General features: G+C 37.0%; 1 protein-coding gene across 1 annotated transcript in view; it reads left to right on the forward strand.

Moving 5' to 3' along the window:
* HUWE1 (HECT, UBA and WWE domain containing E3 ubiquitin protein ligase 1) overlaps nucleotides 1–22,098 on the forward strand; it is a 1,366,532-nt gene that overhangs the window by 744,051 nt on the left and 600,383 nt on the right. The gene's annotated exons all lie outside the window — the stretch shown is intronic.

Below are 22,098 nucleotides of genomic sequence, written 5' to 3' on the forward strand. Positions count from 1 at the left end.
GTCTACGGTTAAACAGTGCCTAAGTATGGCTGCCGCATTGCAGAGACGTCATTTATCACTTAGACACTGTCTAAAACCGATGTTCAACCGGTCATGTTTAACCACTGCCGAGAGCACTGTTTAACCTCAAATGACAGGAGTGAATCACAATCAGAGGTTATGTACCGTGAAATATGTAATTTGTATTATCATGTTGAGACGATTCCGGGAAGAAAGGTTAGTCCGACGGCCTCTCTGTGGGTCGCCCGCTGCTAAATCTCAGCAATTCGTTTGACATGCACGGGGTGATAATCATAAAATAAGGTTTCGCTTTACGAGAGACTTGTTTCTTGAGACTGACAAAGTGACTGTCCGGTAACTGTCAACTTGAATACAATTCTTGGCAGTCGATATATTTTATTATATACATCGGGTAATTTACATGGAATTATAGGTCACTTCGACTACATACATATCACGATTACGTGTCCCGATCGTCCTAGGGCTGTCACATACATCAACCGGGATAGATTCACTTATATTTACTGCCAAGTAAACACACATAATAGTGAAAACTAAAAAGTAGGTTGTATGGGATTTTTATATATATAATCGCATAGGTTTTCGGCACCTATCAGATAGGAAAAGGCAAGTGGTGGTGATTATCATTTAAAGAGGACGGGGCAAGAAGAGCCGTGGCCATAATAACAGCCCTAGTACTTGCCTGGTGTAAAAATAGGAAAACTACGGAAAACAATCTTCACGGCTGCCGATGATGCGTTTCGAACCTGCGATCTCCAGAATGCAAGCTACATCTATATGGCCCGTACAACACACTCGGTTACACATTACTATTGCATCTTCTCTTCGTCAAAGCTACTGTATTTATGAGTAAATTACACTCACTGTAACAACGCTATAATGAAAGCTACACTTCCCCGTACGGTGGCGTGTCGCTTTAGTGTCGATAATATTATGATACTAGCTGATGTACCCGTGCTTCGTTATGGAATTCTACATTGTATACAGAATTCTAGGTTAGGTTGTGTACACGTTGTGAGCAAGATTGTATTATATTGTATAGCTCTTAACGTTATCCTAGAAACGCGACGGGGAAGTCGCCAAACGTCTTTTCTCATTTGAAGATAGGATTAGGGAATTTTCATTGTAATGGTAGACCCGCTTGCCTACCATCAGTCACAATCAGGTTGGGAAGTTGTCATTATAATGGCAGACACTCACTCTCCACCTTTTTTCTTTTACATCCTCAGAAAGACTGTCATAGTGGTTTTCGTAAGTGAAATGAACATAGGTCATTACAAAGACGTCGGTAGAAATGGTGCGATTTAAAGCAATATGAAATACTCGATCAAATGAAAAACAATGCATTTTCTCACTTTTATCGAACAGTAGTACGCTGCCGATCTACCAGTCCAAAGTTCCAGAGCTGGAAAGACCAAGCCGCAGACAGCCGTGATCCGTGAAAACTCTTCGCCTTATTCGGCGGGGGGTTGGGGGTCGAATAGTGGACTCAGTGCAAATCTATGTCCTTTCACTAATCTGTTTCCTAGGAGTACCAGATGAGTCGGAAAAATCTCATTTCACTACACTGGCGGCGGAAAGATCTGACTTGGAGGCAAATTTTTCCTCCAAGCCAGAAGAGAAAGCCCCTGTTCGCTGCTAATTTGGAATAAAATGAATATAGAATTTAATAAAAGTGAAGAGGAGTCGCTTTTTTTAAGAAGCGGCTCTTTTCAGGGTTGAATTTTGAATTATTCAGTGAATTGTAGTGCTATAATTTGCAATAGGCCTAAATTGTAATTCTAGACCAGGTCATACTACTATTACTAAGTGAGCCTCTGCCAAATGTGCACGCTGCTCATTCAAAACACCGCGTCCGAGTAGGGATCGAATAGCTGGAATACTATGATGAGCCAGTGTATTATGTACTGGCAGTGTCAGACAGTGTATGATGCAGAGGAATGGCATGCTGAAGAAAAAAGTTTCCTAACCCCCCCACCTATTTCCCGCCAATGTTCAATCAGGCTGTTATACTCGGTACGCAACAGTAATCCCATCTATCGGAGTTGAGTGGCAGCATAACAAACAAAGAACATCACAACAAACAATGGTCAAGGTAATGTTATTGTTGATCAATGTTATGCGCTTTCGATATTCTAGGCCTTCACATTTTGTTTTCTTCCGACTCTGATATACTACTCTTATCATAGTCGGTACAGTAAAACTGAATAAAACCTTAATGATCGGAAATTGTATTTTCTATAACTTTTGTTATGTAGTACTTTTCTATAGGACCAATAACAGAGGTAGGGTATTTAAAAATTAAATTTTAGTTGCTGCCCCTAAACTACAATTTAATCCAGGGTCAGTAAAATTGTTTATAGCTTAGGCTATAGTTTCTTCTTTCTCAACTCTATATACCGATTTCATTAAATTCTGTTCACCCATTTTCCCGTGGCTCGCGTTGCTGCGGACTTGGCAACAAAAATCGAAATTCATGAATATCTCGGTTATCGTAACTGGTACGGTAAAAATGTATAAGACATAAATGGTCGGAAATTTAATTCTATGTAACTTTAGTTATGTAGTATTTATCGATAGGACCACTAATAATATAAATATTTGAGAATTGAACTTTAGGCCTTCCCCTAAACTACCATTTCACTCAGCGTGAATAAAATAATTTATAGCCTAGATTGTAGTGGCTCATCCCCCGACTTTACATACCGATTTTAATGAAGTTCTCTTTTGCCGTTTTCTCGTGATGCGTGTACATACAGACAGACAGACAGAAATTACGGAAAAGTAAAAAATGCATTTCCTTGTTACTGTGGACATGACTGATACAGAAATACCATTATTTTCAAATTCTGAGCAATGTACAGACAAAACTCTTATTTTATATATATAGATTTAATTTGCACCGAATGTGATACTCTTATTTGTGGGTAAGTCATGCTCAGCCGTATTTGAGTAATGTGTAGGAAAACAAACAGCTGACTGGCGTTCGGCGCGCGCACCGACGTATTTCATTGGTTGCGACAAGCTAAGAGTTGCATGAAAGATACTTCTGTCTCCATTTTCAAACCAAAATTGAAACTTTAAGGGATGTCTAGTTCAACATCGACTGAACATTGTTTATGCAATGGAAGATCGTGAATGATTTAGACGGTGTTTAGGTAGACGATATCTAAGGCTTAAAATTAGTCATCGTTTCTGCAATCGGCCCAGAGAGATGGACATACAGTTTAACAATAATAATGCTTTTTGCTTTACGTCCCACTAACTACTTTTACGGTCTTCGGAGACTCAGAGGTGCCGGAATTTAGTCCCGCAGGAGTTATTTTACGTGTCAGTAAATCTACCGACACGGGGCTGTCGTATTTGAGCACCTTCAAATACCACCGGACTGAGCCAGGATCCAACCTGCCAAGTTGGGGTTAGAAGGCCAGCGCCTTATCCGTCTGAGCCACTCAGCCCAGCGACATACATTTTAAAACTATTTAAAATATGTTAAAAATTATTATTACCAGACTTCCTGTAGCATACATTAATACTTAATCATTAGTTCAGTATTGGAGAAATTTAATCAAGAAACTGGTTACACAGCAATATTACTCCTTGATATCACAAAGGCATATAATATTGGTCATAATCATGTTTGTCCCACAGTGGAAGCATCCAGTTTATCACCAAAATTAAGAGAATTAATTATAAATCTGCAGTCTAGAAACAGCACTAGTATACAGATAATCAAGGGTGTAAAAAAAACCATATTAACCTTCAGAGGGGCCTTCTTCAGGGTGCACCACTTCCACCAATAATATTTAATGTATCCATTTTGTAATTGATGAACCATGTGAAAAATCAGTTACGCTGGCCTTTGAGTATCCGCTTGTACCTGGAGCTGACAGTCTCTTCATTATGTGCTTCACAGATGATATGGCATTGATAGCAAAATCAAGAATCAGTTCGGGAACTTTGACTCAGAGCTTAAAGTGCTTGGAAGTATAGGGTTGGAAGTCAACAAATCCCAAGTGTTCCAGCATTACAATGGACAAAGGAAATCATAAAGAAACAAATCTCCATATATCAAAGAAAAGTATTATCAAAAGCATCAGCAATGGTGAAACAATGAAATATTTGAGATTAAATTTTTCTAAGACAATCACCATAAATTTTAATAAAGTTAATAACCTAAAAGATAAACTGGATAAATTAATCATCACTTCACTTCTGAAAGCTGATCCAAAATTAAAGATAGTATATAACAACATATGGCAAACAATTGTGTATCCATTACAGAATGTCCCACTCGAACAATTATCTGTAGGATTCCTGAATGATGTAGACCAATTGTTAATTAGTACACTGGAAGGGATTCTTTCTCTTCCTATTGATGTTCCAGATGCCATGATTTATCCACCAAAATAGTTATTTTTGTTTTGATAACACTGTCCAAAAAATGAACTAGTTATGGGTTTGCCAGCTTCTGGGATTTTTCTTGAAATCTACCTGTACAATTTGGAACATTACATGATTTTCAGTAACACATCTTTCAATCATAGGATATACACTTCATGGTTTTGGACCGTATTGAACTGTGTTCACAATTATAACCAAACTTATGTCGTCATGGTCCACCTTCTCAATACTATATTGTAACCGTTCATAAGTAATTCTGATTAATGGTTCCAAGAAGTGTTGTGGGTGTGCCTCAGATTTTTCTCAACGGAGATCCATGAAAATCCACTCAAGGGCATTCAGGTTCATTTGAGTACTGGTCACAGCTCATAGCGTTCATCATCAAGTTTTTGTCGACGCCATGAGTATTTGCATCTTATGAGTATTTGAGGCTATACTAATCCTTAGTCTACAAATGACAATACCGAAAATTTTATTTGGAAAGGTGTTCCGATTTAATCAAATCAGTTCTATGGTGAAATATAATTAACAATAACAATTGAAGCATGACAACATGATTGGATGAACAAAAATTGAATGTGATAATTAACACAGTTAAAATAAATATTAAAATGCTTTTGTTGGTTGTTCTATCTTTCGCTTGTAAAGTGCTACAATATTTTATAATCAAATGGAAATGTTGGCAATCAGTCTAACATTAAATTAACAGATCAAATAATTCATTAATTTAAACATGAAAATTGCTGAAGGCTTAACTATTTAATTCACAATGTGATTATTTACATTATTCATTTATGTCCGCCGACAAGAAAATAAAAGACTCGTTCATTCACATCTAATCATTTGTTGATCAAGACCTTGTCCTCCGATATTCTATTAAGGTAATGTCAAAATCGTCATGTAAATCAGCGGAACCCTAATTAACAACTTGAGTGTTCATCAATACAATGTATACAACGCTGTGGAACCTAAGAATGAAACATGTTCTATCTATTTAGTATATATCTCGAGATTAAGCTAGATTATGTCGTGTAAACAATAAGACTGATACAAGAAATTGTCAATTATTTGAAAGTGTGAATCTCCTTATAACTTAACCTTAGTTGCATTGAGCCAATACGGGGGGAAATGTGAGATTTATAAGCTGTAAGAATGAAATAATCATGGACATTCAAAACGAAATTCGTAGTTTGTCTCTAATAAATAATAGCCAAAACTGTAAGGTAGGAACAGCATAATTATAGAATCTTCAAATTGCCGCACCTAAATAAAACAAACGTCAGACTACATAATACCACTGAAAACAATCACGATTCAGGATTATCATGACTCCGCAGCACTTGGATCCGCTTGTAGATTCTCCTTCAAATACCTGAAATTCTAATATCATCTTCAGACATGTTCACAACAACAACTACTACTACTACTACTACTACTACTACTACTACTACTACTACTACTACTACTAATTAATAGGAAATGCTAAATTGTACATTACACAATATGCCTCTAATTTCATTCCCAATCATAATATGTTTTTCTTATCTCATTAATATAATTTGGTGTCGAAGATCTTCCTATCACAGTTATCTATTCAACTAAGTAACATTCGTTTCATCATCGTATCTCGGGTTAATACTACTGATGACAATTCACATGTCCAATATGCAAGTATTCTTCGGGATATATTAACTTAGAACATACAATTATCGACCTTCAAGTGCTTGTCTATATATTATCAGCAGTCAAATATATTAGCATGATGAGCACTTATTTCAATTCCTTCACCATTAACATCGTTAGGATTCTTTGAAGACTACATTACATTGCTCGTAATGCTTATTTCCCAACTAAAACAATATATACCATAACCTTCGAACATACTATAATTTCCATTATCTCAACGACCCCATCATTCAATATATCCCGTCATCTCGCATACGCATCATGCTTATTTTTTAATCCTTCCTTCAAAATATAAAAGCTTAGAATCACCGAAGAAGACTATCTCGCTCCTAAAAACATTGTACTAGGAATCTATCTACTATATTTTCTGAAGTACCGTCTTCATAATGGATTTTACATACCAATCGTTAAGTACATAATTCTTATTGGAGTAATCATGCAATCGTCATATGTTGAGATCTGAGATTTTCTTATAAAATAATATTTCAGGTTATGCGAATAAGTCTTCACAAGAGAAATATTTGATTAAATCGTGTCGTTATTGTGAATTTCATATGTTACATGATGCGTATGCGAGATGACAGGATATACGAGGTAGTCTTCTTCGGTGATTCTAAGCTTTTGTATTTTGAAGGAAGGATTAAAAAATAAGCATGATGCATAATCATAATTGTGTGCTCGAAATCAGATGAATAGCACATGATAAATAGTGATTCCAATTATGCCATCATTTAAGAGGATAACTACCTTTACACAGATATCATGAATTGCTTAGCGATGATCTTATGACGTCGTTCAAGTTTATAATATATAACACGTCACATTAAAAAAGAAGTGTGGAAGAAAATCTACGCTAATGTAATGTACACAGTTAATAGAATAAAGGAAAGCGACAGGTTTTTGGGTACTCATCTTGCTTGACAGACTCTTGAAGACATAGCTCTATCATCTGGTTGTTGGAACATCATGGTTTTATTTATTTCGGCATACTTCCAAGCCCGCCGAGGTTCCAACCTGGTATACGCCTGCATGACAACACTTGTTGATATTTTACAACAGCAGTTCTCCATATAGCCAGGCATCATGACACCTAAAACTTGTACAGTACAATTATCCTTATTGTCCTTAAAATGGCGTCCGGTATTGTAAACGCGGTTATGTCTACTCCCAAGAAAGTAAGTGTAAAACTTGAGGTTAAGTGCGGGAAATGCTGTAAAACAGTTAAAAATGGCATCCTGTGTGAATTATGTGATCGTTGGTGGCATTTTGAGTGCGGGAAGAGGCCCAGTGTGGAAAAAATTAATGCAATTGAAGACTGGTTTTGTGATCAGTGTGCTGCGTATGTTATCGGTGATGGCGGTTCGAAATCTATAGAAAATGCGATGGAAATTATCAGTATTTTGCAAAATGACATTGAGGATCTTAAAGCTGAAAATGACGCACTTAAAGATAAGATTAATGTGATGGTGTGTAAGTACTTGAACTGTGGATTAGAGCTTGAGTTGGATTCGAATTATGAACCTGTGCGAACTGAAACAATTAGGCCTAAAGCTGTAGACAATGGGAATCTGTGCCAGTAAAATACACGGGCTTCAGAAAGCGGATAATGGACGATTGTCACTTTCCTGTATTAAAGAATAGGTTTGAACCCCTTGCAAGTGGCACTCGTGAATCTGTAGATAACAGCTCTGAAGTAAATATTTTGGATGTGCTAAGTGAAAGTTACAAGAACCTTGTAAAACCAATTTGCTAAACCTTGCGGAAATCTGTGAAGATTCGACTTTTTGCCGATAGTCAGGGGAGGAATATTGCTACAGAACTAATTAGAAACAGTAAGCATGATGTTTCTACTGTGATTAGGCCTGGTGCAAATTTTAATGACATAACCTCAGAAAGTCAAAAATACTGTACACATTTAGGAGCTACAGGGGTTGCTGTTTATCTAGCAGGGACTAACGACGTTGGAAGAAATAATGCAAGAGGAATGATCTCTTCCCTCACATCAAGACTACAGGAGTTGCATCACACCAATGTTGTGATATTTTCGGTTCCTCATAGACATGATCTTCTGGCATAGTGTTGTGTTAACAAGGAGGTAAACAATGTTAATTAAGAACTTTTGAAAATATGTAGGCAACTTCAAGAATGAAAAATGTGTAGATATAAGTAATTTAGGAAGAAGATTTTATACGTGGCACGGTCAGCACCTGAATAGGTTGGGTAAAAGGTATGTTGTAAATAGTATAATAGAGGTTGCTAATACAATTCAAGATGTAGAGTGTAGAACTTCTCCCATTCCTTTAAAAAAACTAGAGAAAGCGACCAATGTAGGGAATGATATTAATGCTTATGGTAGTCCAGACAGGTTAGGTACTTTTAAAACTTGATTGGGGAATAGTGTTAATGTGCAAGGTAGACAGACTAGGTGATGTTCTCATCAGTTCACTAAAATCAATGAACCTGTAGAAACAAAACTAGAAACAACCATGATCAACATAGTTATTTTCCACATTAACTTTGGTCAATTAGATATAAACTGGATGAATTAGATTTAATACTCAATAAAATGCCTACTGATATTTTGTGTGTAAATGAGCACTGGCTGTCTAGAGATGAGCACAATCTATATATACCTCATGATTTTGAATTAGGAAGTATTTTTACTAGACTTCGCACTAACGCATGGTGGAGCTGCAATATATGTTAAGAAAACACTTAAATTTGAAGTAATAGATATTTCTTCCTTTTGCATTAATAACCTATGTGAATCAGTAGCTATTAAGATTGTGTGAATATGATTTTGTTGTAGTATCTGTGTATCGTGCCCCTAACACCAACGTAAAATTATTTATATCACAGTTAGAGAGGTTGATTTCTTATTTAACTTGTAAATATGATCAAAAGATTGCTATAGCTGGTGATTTCAATATAAATATCTGTTTTTGCTATTGGCTTTACGTCACACCGACACAGATAGGTCTTATGGCGACGATGGGGCAGGTAAGGGCTGGGTCTGGGAAGGAAGTGGCCGTGGCCTTAATTAAGGTACATCCCCAGCATTTGCCTGGTGCAAAAATGGGAAACCACAGAAAACCATCTTCAGGGCTGCCAACGGTGGGGTTCGAACCAACTATCTCCCGAATACTGGATACTGGCCGGACTTAAGCGACTGCAGTATAAATATCTTAAAAGGTATCACAAAATACTCAAAACTTCCTTAATATGTTAAGATCGCATGACTTATATTGCACACATGGTGAACCCACAAGAAATAATGCATGCCTAGATAATGTAACCAATGTACACAAATCATTTTACAAATATTCATTTCTAGGACAAGATGTATTGTCAGACCATAATGGTATTTGGGTTGAATTTAAAGTTAACTGTAAGACAAGAGTTTTTGAGTCATTGAAAGAATTAAAATGCATCAGGTGTGTCATATCAATTAAAGGGGTTAATGAATTCCAAGACAAATTAATGAGAGCAGACTGGGCTAGCCTTTATGCCATGAGTGATGTCAACTTTTCACTTTCGTATTTCTATAACATGATAATTGTATATTTTAATTCAGCTTTCCCTGAACAAGTTGCAACTAATAAGGCCAGCAACTCTAAACCAAGAAATAGAGTTAAAAACTGGTTTACGCCTGAGCTGGGTAAAATGCGTAGCATTATGTTAACTTATTATAATAAGTATAAACTAAATATTAATTTAGAGGATAAAGAAATATTAAAAAACTACAGGAAATTATATAAGAAACATATACATGAGGCTAAACTTGCAGTAAATGACGCGTATATCCAAAGTGCGAACAATAAATGCAAAACTGCATGGTCTATCATAAGAAGTGCTACTCAAACATTAATTAACAAAGATGTGATTCCTCTAGAACTTGATTAGTGTAATAGGTATTTTATCAATGCACATGAAAGCACATGTGATCAGGATAATAAGCATTTCATCAGATGGGGATGCAAGTAAACATTATTTCTTAGACTAGTTATATAACTTTGGTCTTGCCTCAAATGTATTGAATAATGATTTTAGGTGGGTGGATGTAAATCTGCAAACAGTGAGAAGTACCGTATTTCACGGCATAATCGTCGCCACCGCGTAATCGTCGCATCCTTTATTTTCAATACAAAAATCGGACTTTAAACCTTTAATTACATAATCGTCGCACGTCCAAATTTTGTTCACTAATCTGGTTAAAAGGAAAATGGAACTGCAACGTAAGTTGCACATGAATGCGCAATTTAAATACATGTATGGTTTATGGGCAATTTGGCAACACAGTCACATTTGCGACATGTTGCACAACATATAAATAAATAATACCGGTATATGTACGACGCATGGCTTACCGGTAGACTATCGGCAGTTTGACAACGTGGTCGCGGGACAGTGTACTATTTATTCACCACCTACATATTGTGCTTACCGGTAGGCTATCGGCAGTTTGACAACGTGGTCGCGAGACAGTGTACTATTTATTCACCACCTACATATTATGAGTTCCCATTTGAAATACGTAAGGCTGTAAGTTATCGCTTATCGGCAACGTCGCCAGGAAATACTGGCTAGGTAGGTTGAATGGACCTCGAACCAGCCCTCAGATACAGGTAAAATTCCCTGACCCGGCCATGAATTGAACCCGAGGCCTCCGTGTAAGAGGCAAGCATGCTACCCCTACACCATGGGGCCGGCTCCTGTGTTATTGCGCACGAAGTGAAATCCAACACGATAACGCAGATTTCCACGGAATTATTCAGCCGAATTATTTACGATGTCTCAGTTGTCATCGCTAGGACTCTTATCTTAATACTACGTCATAAGTGTCCGGGCATGGGATGAAAACTTTTATCCAAGCAGTCAAGATAATTATTATCCAATGCTATTAAAGTTTTATTTTATAAACTCGTCAGTAATGTAATGTAAAATCGTCGATAACTGGGAAGATATATTAACCTAATTACCGTATGTTTAAATGAAATTGAAAAAAATGAATGTTTGTTACTGACGTCTCGGAATACAGTCAACTATACAGTAGATCTACACCGCGCTAGCTAGAGCTCCGGTTTGCGAGCTTTGCGCAAGCGCAGTAGTGTGTCGCAACCAACGAGCTAAACTGATAAATTGTTGCATGCTTCCTTGCTGCCTAACAGTATTGGCTGCTCTGGAATGACAGATCACAGATGCATTTATTTGTTTCAGATTTACGTGATTACTGTAGACATGTGTGCGTGAGAATTTAAGTTTTTAATTTGTGTTTTGGGTGTGTGCAGAAATAATTTGTTTTAATAGTGAACAATTACGGAAAGTCATTTATATCGCAAAACATTAACGTGTGAAGCATTTATAAGCGATTATGGGTAAATATAGAAACTATTCTGCGGGCTTCAAGCTAAGCGTAATTGCCTTCGCTGAACAGCACGGGAACAGAGCTGCAGAAAGAAAAATTTTCTGTGAGTGAAAAGTTGGTGCGTGACTGGCGGAAAGTAAAAAACAAGCTAAAAAGCACAAACCCTTCTAGACGCGCGTTTAGAGGTCCTAAAACAGGGAAGTTTCCTATAATTGACGAAGAAGTGTTTAGGTACGTCAGTGAAATACGTAACAATGGCTGCAGTGTATCATATGAAATGTTACAAATTAAGGGACAGGAGGTAGCGCGCAAACACAACATACCGGTAACTCAGTTTAAGGCGACTCGTGGGTGGATTAAGGGGCTCATGCGACGACACAATCTGTAAGTGCGAAGGAGAACAACACTAAGCCAAAAGTTGCCTGCTGATTACACGGACAAGATTGTAAATTTTCACCGATTTGTCATACGTTTGCGCAAGGAAACTTCGTACTTGCTTTCTCAAATCGGTAATGCCGATCAGACTCCAATCTTTTTTGATATGCCTCGCAACAGCACTATTGCGCTAAAAGGATCACGGAGTGTATTAATGAAAACCAGCGGTAGTGAGAAGTTGCGATGCACGGCAATGCTGGCCATTACAGCTGACGGGAGAAAGTTGCCGCCTTACATCATTTTCAAGAGGATAACGATGCCTAAGAATATACAGTTTCCCCGTGGAATTCATGTACGAGTGCAACCAAAGGGTTGGATGGACGTAGAACTCATGCTGGACAGGGTTAAAACTGTGTGGAATAGAAGACCTGGTGCACTACTAAAACAACCAGCTCTGCTTGTTTTAGATAGTTTCCGAGGTCTCCTCGTGAACGAAGTGAAGCAAATTCTCACTACAAATAAGACACGACAGATAGTCATTCCTGGTGGCCTAACATCTGCTTTGCAGCCACTAGATGTATGTGTTAATAAACCCTTTAAAGACCACTTACGTCGATTTTACAACGAGTGGATGATGAGCGGCGATCAGCAATTGACGCCCGCCGGAAATATCAGGCGTCCACCCTTGGACTTGTTATGCTCGTGGGTGAAGAAGAGTTGGGATCTTATACCACCTGAACTAGTCTCCAAGAGCTTCAAAAGGACTGGGATTTCGAATGCACTAGACGGTTCCGAAGATGACGCAGTGTGGCAGGGAGACGAAGAATCTGATACTGGTATTAACAGAGGCGAGGACGGCGCATCAGATAGCGAAACCTGCGATAGCGACACCGAAGATTTGGAATAAATTGCGTACCGGTAAGTCCGCCTTTCACAACAAAGCGATAATTTTTTGCAAGTGTAATATTTTAACTTTAATACTCAAATTAATGACAAATTAACGTAATACGTTCATTTTTATTTTCAGGTTGGAAAAATGTTCGCCGAATTGTTGCGAAAAATTATGAATTTTGTTTTAGACTATTTTAATTATTTTGATGTATAAACGCGAGTATTACGTGCATCTTAAATTTGTATCAAATACAATTTAGTTATAAATACATTTTTTGAGTAATACAAATACTGGTATTAAATATTCATCGTATAATGGTCGCACCCTACAATTTTTTTTCGAAAATTTTGGTATAAAAAGTGCGACGATTATGCCGTGAAATACGGTATTTGATGTAGGACAATTGCACCACAACCTGATCAAATACAGTATAATGAGGTTGAAAGAAAGCATGATAGGATGCAAGTAGCATATCCCGACTGATGCAAGTTTTCAGTTTCTGCAACAGGTACCACACCCTGGCCAATCTCTTACAAAGTTCTTATGTATGTACAGTAAAACCTTGTTAATTCGAAGTGGTTGGGACTAAAAAATCGGACTTCGAATTACGTGATTTCAAATTAACTGCCAATCCGCAATTTAGAAGTACCAACACTTGCCGCATTACAAAATATTCTAAGGCCCGTTACTGCATGCAGTTAACCTTGATTCACAGTTTATACCTTTCAAATGCAATGAAAAAAGAACTATTTCAAAAATGCATCCAAGAAGGTGCATTTACAGTATTCAAATAATGCACTTTGATATCTCACTGGCAAACATAACTTCACGCAATGAAAGAAAGAAATTTAAAAAAATAAAAGCAGGATTCAAAGATGAGGAGAAATCTATGCTGGCTCCCATGTGCAAGTGCTTTATTCATTGGATTACTATATACTGTATGCATTTTAGATGCCTAGTATTTACACAGAAAGTACCCGATGCCCTTAAAATCGAACTTTCCTATGCCTCTATCCTTGTATGATTTCCCGCCATGGCACTTCCCTCGTACTTCAGAAATGTAAACACTTGCTGCGTCACAAAGTATTCTAAGACCCATTAATACATGCAATCACCTCGATTCACAGTTTAAACCATTCAAATGCCACAGGAAAAACTATTTCCGAAATGTATCCAACAAGGTGCATTTACAGTGTTCAAATGATGTTTAATGCACTAGGATAAATCACGGACAAACGTAACCTCACGCAACGAAAGAAAAAAATTCACACAATTGAAAGATGAGGATAAATTATGCTGCTTCCCCTGTGCAAATTCATTAATTTTAGGATTTCTATACTGTTTGCATTTTAAGATGTGTTGTACTGGCATGGAAAGTGCCTGACGCCCTTAAAACATTGTGGCTTATCGAACTTTTCTATGACGAGGGGATAAAGTTTCTCGCTTCCATGTGCATTGCAATGCACTACAACGACCCCCATCCCCCACTCTCGTACAATTCCCCGGCTGCCACTTTCTCGTATAAAACCATAAGACCGTTTCGGCTCGCATGAAAATTAAGCAATGCAGTTTCATCAGCAATGACAATATTGTTCGGTGCCTACGAATTTTTTATTGAGCCATGTTTTTTCGTTAACCGTCGGCATCGCCAGCGTTGGCAGATTCTGTTTTTCCGCACATTGCCTGTTGCGTGATATTACGGCGTTCCTTAAAAGGTTGAATAAGAAGGATTTCAGATTTCATTCAACTTAGCAATCAGGAAGCGCACTGTAGACCCACCGAAGTGAGTGTAAGTGCGGAAAGCTACTGCTCCACGTTCCGGAACACGCATTCTATTATGACGCAGATAAATTTCAAGTTGAAATTACTCTGTAAAATACCAGTACTATTGTTTTAAAATGTAAAGGCAGTTTTGAATTAAAAGTCTGAATTTCGGTAATGGGGCCGACATTGTACCTCGAATTACGAATTATCCGTATTTCGGATTAAAAAATTTAAATAACATGCAAAACTGTATCTCATGTTTCCGGGAATGAGAGCTTCTTCGAATTAGGCGGGATTTTGAATTAACCGATTTCGAATTACCGAGGTTCTACTCTATTTCCCAGGTAAGTCTTGTATCTACATGTAGGCGTAATAATTTAACAGAATTACAGCAGCCATTACGTACAGTGTGATCCAAGGTAAATTGGATATTTTCTGTTTTAGTGACATTAATAGTTAATTTATTGTGATGAAAACAGTTTTCAGCAAGTTTAACAGATGTGTTGACTTGGTTTTGTAGTGTTGTGACATCAACATTACTATTTAGGAAAGTTGTACCATCAGCATATAGAACTGATGTGCAGGGAACATTACATGCTAGATCATTAATATAGACAAAAAACAGGAAAGGTCCCAAAATAGACCCTCTGCTATATTGACTGTTTCCTAGAACTTATTATTTGCTGTTATTATTGGCACTCTTCTCTATTCAGGTCAAGTCTTGTACTTGGTAATTTAAAATGTTGTTCTTTGGTTCACTCTCCTATTCATTTGTTTTTTTCCTATTTCCCTGTTTCTTATTACTCCTTGTATAGTTAGTTGGGGAAAATCTCTGTTTCATGAATGTGTTTTTTTTATTCTATTCGAATAAAATCCAAGTCATATTTATGTAACTGATATCTGTAAAATCTATTGTGTATGTTATGTTACTCTTGCCGTAAACATAACAAATAGACGTTAGAATTAATAATTCCATTAGTCTAATACCGAGTAATCACATCATTTTGTAAATTTACAAGGTAAGTCATAGTTTTTAAAGTGTTCATTTAAGCATACATGTTACATCCCTTTTACATACATTGTCAATTTGAGCTGTATGACTGAAGATTGCCTTTAAAGGTTCGAAACCTGTTCTGTGATGTATTGAATATAAACTACATCTTATATTAATTTGTATTGAACAGACAGACACTTTCTTCATTTCTTATAATTATTGTGAATGTTTGTCAATACGGATCAGAAGGAAATTAACACTAGAACCACTGCGATCTGCATACTCGCTAGAACTGGCTGGACACTCCTTTTTGTTATTATTAATGAATGGATGGGGATGTGGTAACTAAAGAATATACCAGTGTGTGCGCTAGATATTTTATTTGAAATTTAATTCACATAGTGTGTTTTGAATTAGAATATTATGAATACAAATAACAAACATGTAGACAATAGGATTGCACCACTTCGCTGACCACTGAGAGTCCAATTCCAAGCCCTGAGCTCCTATAATACCATGAATGTACAGTATAGCAAGAAAGGCTTCCATCTCCTCAGTTTTTTAGATACCAATCATCCGACATGAGTACATGATGTTCCTCTGTCTCAGTACATCTTCCGATTCTGAGTTTTCATTTTTGACTATTGACTCAAATTTTCCATCTCAACCTTGTACTTTGTCACTGTTCGCACTGAACGACTGTAAAAATTCCAGCAAGTTTGAGGAACAGCGGGAATTAGTTTTCTCACATTCACATCCAAAGCATGAATTATTTTTGTTTGATTAAGAAAAAAAGTTCCAAATCCTACGAGTGCAATAAAGAAAGGCATTGGCATCCTTGATGAAACTGACCAATTGTAAGAGCACAAGATTTAGTTGATGGGCGTAGCACTGAACAAATATAGCTGACTTCTGTACAATGCTCTCTGAATTGTGATTGCAATCAATTATGCTCTCCTGCCATGAATGCTGCTCATCATATGTCTGAGCAATAAGTTTGTCTGAACAAGCAAAATCTTTAATTATGCTGAGAGCATGGTTTAAGGGAGCATCGATTTTTGGTCAGAACCTATATCTTTTTACAATGCTTAGTAACCTCAACGTAACCTCACGCAACGAAAGAAAAAATTCACACAATTGAAAGACGAGGATAAATTATGCTGCTTCCCCTGTGCAAATTCATTAATTTTAGGATTTCTATATTGTTTGCATTTTAAGATGTTCTTAAATACTACCATCACTGATTACATATTGAAAGACAATAAAGAGTTGTTCCTTACTTCTCGGATCAGGTGTTTCATCTAATATCAGTGACACACAAGATGCACTAGAAATGTTGTGTATTTCACGGGTCATAACTGCAGCTACACTTGAAATCAAATCATTCTTAATATCAGGCAAAGTTCCATGAAATACAGTATACTTTCCTAGGTGTTCTTTTAATATTGTGTCATATGTTGCAACCTCATTTCAATATTCAGTATAATTCCCTCTGTTAGTAGATTTTTCACTCTTGTGATCACAAAAGGCAAGCCCTTGCTTTTTTTCTAGAAAACACACAGCCTGGACAAAATGTGCAAGTATATGGCCCTGTTTATTTTCACTTCATTGCTGTGCTGCTTAATCGAAAATCTATATTAAGCCTTCCGAGAAAATTCTATTCTCAAAGTTTTCATGAACGTTTTAATTACATTTTCTTTCTCAGAGAAATTTAAAATTTGGAAACCCTTACGTTCAGCTTGTTGATAATGCAATTATTCTATTCCATATTCACTCCATATACACTCGGAACGCTATGCAACTTGACCTAGCCACGCTCACTCGCCGCGTGACCCCTTGGTTGTACTTAGCCACAGTACATACCAAGCTCCCGTCATCCCTGCATATCTTAACCTAATTGTGAGTATGTAAGTTATGTACACTATTCTGTAAGTATCCACATTATTCCTAAATGTTCACAAAGACACTCTCTGCTGAAAATAGTAAAACACAAGAAGTAATAGCATATTATTCATGTCGAACTCCTTTTATCGAAATGTACTGAAGTACTGTACATGTGCTGGGTCACACCAAGCACACGAGGAACACTGAACCATTCAGAATTTCGAATGTTGCTTGCTGTTTTAAATCGAGGCTGGCAACTAGCTTTGGCTTCTTGGCGACAGTCATTCCTCAGCTCGCCTGAATTTCAATCAAACTGCTAGTTTAAGGTGCAAAATTTAGGTAAAAGGAAACTTCATTTGCATCAAAACAACTAAATACTGGATTATTATGTATAACTCATCACCTTGAAGGAGATTCCAAGGTATGTAATACATCTGTTACATCAATACATTCTACACCCCTGATCTATACTCTTCCAATTTTTCCTTATAATTCATACGACTGCTAATTAAGGTTGGCATCATGCCATTCTTAGCAGACTTTTTTTCAATTTCCTAGTAAGATCCTTCAATCTCTCATTACTTCTACAACCATTCCAAATTCTTATTTCTTAACTACACTTTTATCTTAACCTCTTTCTCTGTTATAATGTTATTGGTCTGTACCATTCCTTACCTCCGTGAAATGTATGTACCCATCTTCACATTACTCAGTAATTGATTTAAACCTGTCCCGTAGGCTGTTTATACTTTTGTTTCCCATTTTCCACCAACCATTATTACTTTTTTTAAACTCCCTCATGCCCCTCTTATAAGTATTATGTAATAGGCCTACTTTTATAACATTCCTTTCTATCCCATTTATTTTTAATTACAACAAAATCAGCTTAGCAGTTACTTACCATATTTACTCATGTGTTAGACCCCCTACCCTGCAGCTTTTCGAGACGAAGAAAATGAAAACAATACATCTTTCATACGACCCCCAACGTAATTCATTAGAGAAGAACAATTATTCCACTTCGAATCGTGTACAAGCTTTGATGACATCGCACAAATGTCTAAACAGTTTCGTCTGTACTACCCTCACAATGAAAACGCGTCTAAGTCACACGGTACATCTATGTTTCGTAGTTAAGAAATGTCCTCCTCCGTACCGTAGGCCTACTGCACCTCTGATGACGTCTCACAAATAGGTGAAAAGTTTCCTGTCCAAGCCGCGCATTGTAAGCACGCATCAGTCATGTTATATGTCTGTGTTTTGTATTTAGGAATGTTCGCCAGCGTAATGGTTAGCTCAATTGGCTACCGTTTTCGAGAGCCTGAGTTCAATTCCCGGTACTGTACCTACTTCCTGAGATTTAAGACTGGTAGGAAGGTTAATATTGAGTAAAAATGGTACATGCCACTCCCCTTCCACTGGGGGCATGTCTGAAAAAGAGCTGCACCACCTCGGGATGAGGAAACAAGTTTACTTTAGTTCAGAAATGTTTACGGCTGTTGGTATTAATATAGCAGGAGAGATTATTGACAAAGTGATAGTTTAATATCCCATAATTCAAGCTAATAATAATAATAATAATAATAATAATAATAATAATAATAATAATAATAATATTGGTTTTATGTCCCCACTTACTTTTAATGATTTTCGGATACTCTAAAAAACATACCATTCGTTAATAAAAAATGGCGTCAGCGTACAAAATTGAACATATGATGATAAAACACATTACCGCCAGATATCCATATATGCAGCCAAGTTTTCTGTTATTTCATTTTATTATTTCTGTTGTGTTACTTCTGGCACTATCCTGGCAATTCTTAGCATACCTAACCTAAACAAAGTGGCCTCTCTTATGTCAATTACAGCTGTTGAGGTAAATCCTGATGTGGTAAATGTAGAGAACAAGCATGAAACGTACTTAAAGGTCTGGCTTTCAACAGCCGCAGTTCTCCAAAGAATGCTTCCAGTTGCTATGTTTAACATTCGGAAGTACAACTCATAAAATACGCTAGTTATCAGCTGATGGTTTGGTACGTTTTCTACAGCACAGTTTTTTGGATGGGGTGGCTTCTGCTACACATAAGCTACAGCAATTGAGAATGTCAGAGACCATCTCCAGAAACCATTTGGCAATAGATTTCTCACTGTTTGGACTCTATAGTCCGGAACAAATTTATTTTTAAGAGTACCAAAAAGATCTGACCTCGAATGCTCTTGATTGCAGTGCATGGCTGACTAGATGGCTGTGAAGATGTAGTTATTTGAAATGACGACACACTGGTAGCAGGTAAGTTTGCGGCACAGGATGATAATTCAAATGAAAGCAGTGCTCAGGTTTAGTGTGTGGTAGGCCTACTGCTCAACTGACAGAGACAAATGACTGGCCAATAGGTTCTTTTGTATCAAAGTTGCATAATATGTTATCCTGTTTCTTTATGGAATAGAGTCTGAAGTTTCCAGCAGCATGACAAATAATAATAAGAATTTTATTGCAGCCAATGGCCATATAAGAAATAAATAAAATAAAATATCTTTCCACTTATTGTCACAATGTTTTTGGCACTTTTAATTGTCATTTCCACTATTCATTAGCAAGCTGGGTGATCGTTTGTTGCCTACGCTTGCACTGTAAAGCATGATACTTCTCACAGTGTTGGTCACAGAGTCTACACACGCAATCCGGGCCTGGTTCATGATAATTCAAGGTCTGGCATACTTTATGATGAAACCCATGTATGGCGAACCTCGTAACTGTATGCCGTAAGTCATATCTTGTGCGTGTCCATTCACGGTTGATCATGGCGTCTGTCCCATAGAAATCCATCCCAATATCTGTTCTTTTTTCTTTCAGTTCTTGTACGAGTTCTCGATAACTTGTTGTGGATGGTAGCAGTAGGTGAAGTCTTACATCCTCCACTAAAAACGTTTCCCTCGCCAATACATAGACTAGTCGAGATGGAGTGTATTTCGAGATGCTTAGAACTCGCTTGAGGAACCTCACTTTCAGACTTTCCAATTCTTGCAGTTGTTTCCTCGAGAGGAACTCCCATATTAACTCCAGACCATACGTGGCTACAGGCATAACCTTGATTACGAAAAGTCTCATGGCTGTCTCCAGGGACAGGCGTGGTAGTTGCTTGATGTCGATGTTCCCAATTGCTGCGGCTATTCTTTCCCTCAGGTGTATCGAGAAAGACGTTCCAGTTACTTGAATTGTGATTCCGAGGTATTTGTAGGCATTGCTATTCCTGAGCCTCTGTCCTTTGCATTGTATAAAGTCCTGTTTTGCTAATTTACCACCTTTTCTGAATACTACAAACTCAGTTTTGTTTATATTTAGCGCCATTTCATTCTCATCTGCCCATTCTGTGATGAGATCCATCGCACTCTGCAATTCATCTCTATTCTGTGTCATCGGCATATAGCAGCATGACAAATAGAACATCATTTACCAGTCTTCATAATTTTTAAGTACAGTAAAACCTCGTTAAGATTTTTCTGCAGGGGACAACAAAAACGAACGTGTTAAGCGAGAAAATGTCCTATCGAATATACGAATAAAAACTATCCAACAGCAATATGGAAACACTAGATGCGAATTTTTTCGACATGAGGGCATATATATCACAAATATTATAACAATATTTATGGTCCACCTGTTCAATACAATACAACACAATACAATACAATACAATACAATACAATCCACTATTTCATGTGGTTAAAATTTAGACATAATATTTAAAAGTCATAGGTACATGTTTCACTTTTTATGGATATGGGTTTCTAATCTTATAAAGTATAGAATAAAATGTTATAGTATACCATCTCAAATGATGGCAATGCACAGAAAGTATGTTAAAAATACTGTAAAATAAACAGTTTTGAAGATTATAACATGGTTAATCTCAAATATTTGAGTGTTTAAAACCAAAATGGATCCTCTTCTTATACACCATTAGGACTATGAGAGCCTTGAGAGTGAAAGCACAATCATCCAAGGGGGATATTTTTTCCACTTCCATAACATGAGTTCAAGATAGGAGAAATCAATGTCAATATTTAAAATAGAATTGTGAACGAATCAAGTGTATTAAAATATAAGGTTGATTTATCAGAAAGTCGTAGAAAAGATAGGACTTCTAGTAGGATACGTAGCTAATGATAAAATATTCAGGTGTCAAAGCTAGCTGATGTCAATGTTTAGTTATGTTAAGTACGGTAATTGATTGGATTGTAAATGAAGGCATTTTATGTCAAGTATCTGCGGACACAATGAAAACTATATGTACCATTTCTCAAGATGAGAGGAAAATATTAAAAGGTGTGAAAAACACAAGTGAACAAATATGAACACCTTTTCTGCTGGGGCTTATAAAATAACAAGTGCACTGAACGTTGTGTAAAACACCAAACAACAAATATGAAAACATATGCACGGGGGGGGAGGGAAAAAAAAATTCCAAGTATTATTGCAGATTACACTCTGTCTAAAACAAATGTTAGTAGAAGCCTGTTATTTCGGAGCATTGGATTATAAAATATCATTTTCTCGTCACACTCTTAGACAATGAATCGGAGGTTACACTCGGCCATTTGCTACTGCGACAGAATGACTTTGGCTGCCATTTTGAAAACTTCAACCAATTTGAATCGATAGTCAAAACACTCTAGTGCGAGTTCAGCATTCGTGACCTCTGCACGCTT

Source organism: Anabrus simplex, chromosome 2 (genome assembly GCF_040414725.1).
Source record: "Anabrus simplex isolate iqAnaSimp1 chromosome 2, ASM4041472v1, whole genome shotgun sequence".
In the NCBI taxonomy this organism is placed as follows: domain Eukaryota; kingdom Metazoa; phylum Arthropoda; class Insecta; order Orthoptera; family Tettigoniidae; genus Anabrus; species Anabrus simplex.